The sequence below is a fragment of the Gossypium arboreum genome, chromosome 3 (assembly GCF_025698485.1).
Source record: "Gossypium arboreum isolate Shixiya-1 chromosome 3, ASM2569848v2, whole genome shotgun sequence".
In the NCBI taxonomy this organism is placed as follows: domain Eukaryota; kingdom Viridiplantae; phylum Streptophyta; class Magnoliopsida; order Malvales; family Malvaceae; genus Gossypium; species Gossypium arboreum.
Window position 1 is genome coordinate 104,186,585 of NC_069072.1, and position 2,563 is coordinate 104,189,147.

Consider the following 2,563-nt stretch of genomic DNA (forward strand, 5'->3'; position numbering starts at 1 on the left):
AATGGTATATTGGTTGTATGGATTATTAGCCTATTGTATGAACCTTTTTTTGTAGGTTTTGAGTATGTTTAAAAGCTTTGATCATATGTGAAAAAGTACTTAGGCTTATGCTTGGGAAGGGTGAAAGAAGTGGCTTTATTTTAGCCATTTTCTTGTCCACACGGCCTAAGACACGGGTGTGTGCCTCAGCCGTGTGTGACACACGGTCGTGTGTCCCCTGTAGGTTTTAATGGTTTCTTTTCGAAAGATACATGACCTAGCACACGACTTTGCACAGGGGCATGTGAGGCCATTTTGAAGGTTACACAGCCTGGCACACGGGCGTGTGGCTTGGCCGTGTGACCGAAGTTAGAGAGTTACACGAGCACGGAAATGGGCTAGGACACGACCGTGTGTCCCCATTTCGAATGTTACATAGCTTGAGACATGGGCGTGTGTATCAGCCGTGTGACCCCTACAATGTGAATTTTTCTAACTTTTTCTTCAAAGTTTTAAATGTTTCTGATTTAGTCCTAAATCATTTCTAAAGTGTTTCTAAGGCCTCGAGGGCTCGAATAAGGGATGATATGCATGTGTTTGAATAGATTATGTTGTGATTTATAAAATATTAGAAATGAATGATTTGAGTTTTTTTTACAGTAATGCTCCGTAACCCTATTCCGGCGACGGATACGGGTTAGGGGTGTTACAACATGGCTTTAGTAATTTTTAGTTAAAGAATGTTATTAATCTAACACATTTATGTCATATTGATTAAAACTCATATTTTTAGAAATTGCACATTGAAATTTTTACTTTTTATTTTTCTTAGTTTAATTACTTAGGTAATTTTTAGTTTTTAAATCACTTTTTCAAATCAACATTTTTCCTTCACCAAATTGTTTAAAGTTGCATTTCATAAATATATTTCTTTCACAATCCTTATAGGTACAATAACTTGCATATTTCCATCGTTCCAAATTTTTGGTGATTGTTAGGGACTGTTTTAAAATACATTATTTGTGAAATTGTTAATTTTGCATTTTGGTCTATTTTTTCTATTAAAATTTAATTCCAATCTTTTTTGTGTTTGTTTTAGGTGTTTATAAGTATTAATCAAATTATTGATTTACTTCCCATAGACCTTGAAATTGATAGGACTTTCAGACAGAGAAGACAAGCAAACCAAGGAAGGACTGAAGAGACGAATTTTGAAAATCAAAACTAAAATCTAAGAAGAGCATTCACTTATAATACTCATAAGCCGATTATTGTTGTCGATGACAGAAATTGCGCCATTCGACAATATGCGATTTCTCTATTCAAAAGCTCAATTCGAGTATTGTGAGACCCGAAATTGAGGCACCACAATTCAAACTAAAGTCAGTCATTTTCCAAATGTTGCAAAATATGGGTCAATTTAGTGGGATGCCTACTGAAGATCCACATCTTCATTTTCAGGTATTCATAGAAGTGAGTGACTCATTCAAACTAGTCAGGGTGATAGAGGATGCCTTAAGATTGAGATTACTTCTATACTCCTTAAGAGATAGAGCACGAGTGTGGTTGAATCCCTTACCATTCGATTCCATAACTACATGGCAAGAGTTGGTTAAACTTTTCTTAATGAAATACTTTCCTCCACCTCTGACTGCCAAGATTTGAAATGAAATTATTTCATTTCAACAACTTGACGAAGAATCTTTATATGAGGCATGAGAGCGATTCAAGGAGTTATTACGAAAGTGTCATTATCACTGCTTTCCTTACTGCGTTCAAATAGAGACTTTCTATATTGGTCTCAATATTCATACTAGAATGATGGTGGATGCTTCAGCAAATGGAGCCCTTCCTTTTAAATCTTACAACGATGCTTACGAGACTATTGAAAGAATTACCAGTAATAACTATCAGTTGCCAACCAACCAAGCAACCTCAAAAAGACAAGTAGCAGGAGTACATGAAGCAGACATACTTGCTTCTTTGGTAGCCCAGGTATCCTCTATGTCTTCTATGCTTAAGAACATAACTGTTAATGGTTTAAATGGTAATCGACAGGTCAGTCGCAGAACCAGTTCGAGAATATTTCTTGTGAATACTATGGAGATGGCCAATTCTTTGAAAATTGCCCATTAAATCAGGAGTCAAAATATTACATAGGAAATTAGAATTGGAATGGTCCGCAATCAAACTCTTACAACTCTTTATGGCAAAATCATCCAATTTCTCCATGGAGTAATTAATGGGTGGACCATAGCGAATCTTCTATGTCATTTCAACCAAATTATCTGCCGAAATATTCTAGACAAGTGCAACAACCCTCACCAACTGAATCTTCAAGTGATCTTGAGATTCTACTGAAGGCATACATAGTGAAGAATGATGCCACTTTAAGAAATCTGGAGAATCAAATGGGTTAGAACTTCAAAATAAATCCCAAAGAGGTTTTCCCAGTGATACTAAAAATCTAAGAATTTTGGGCAAAGAACATTGTAAAGCAGTCACTTTGACAAGTGGAAAGACATTGGAATCTAAGGTGGTTGAGGCTCAAGATGAGCCTATTGTAGCTCAAGAAAAAGAGGAA

At 35.9% G+C, this 2,563-nt stretch overlaps 1 non-coding gene across 1 annotated transcript; it reads right to left on the reverse strand.

The window, feature by feature from the left end:
- Positions 1-1,635: 1,635 nt before the first annotated feature.
- LOC128291126 (small nucleolar RNA R71) lies at positions 1,636-1,742 on the reverse strand. Its single transcript, XR_008280902.1, has one exon. It is a non-coding gene; the product is annotated as a small nucleolar RNA R71 (small nucleolar RNA).
- Positions 1,743-2,563: the final 821 nt, after the last annotated feature.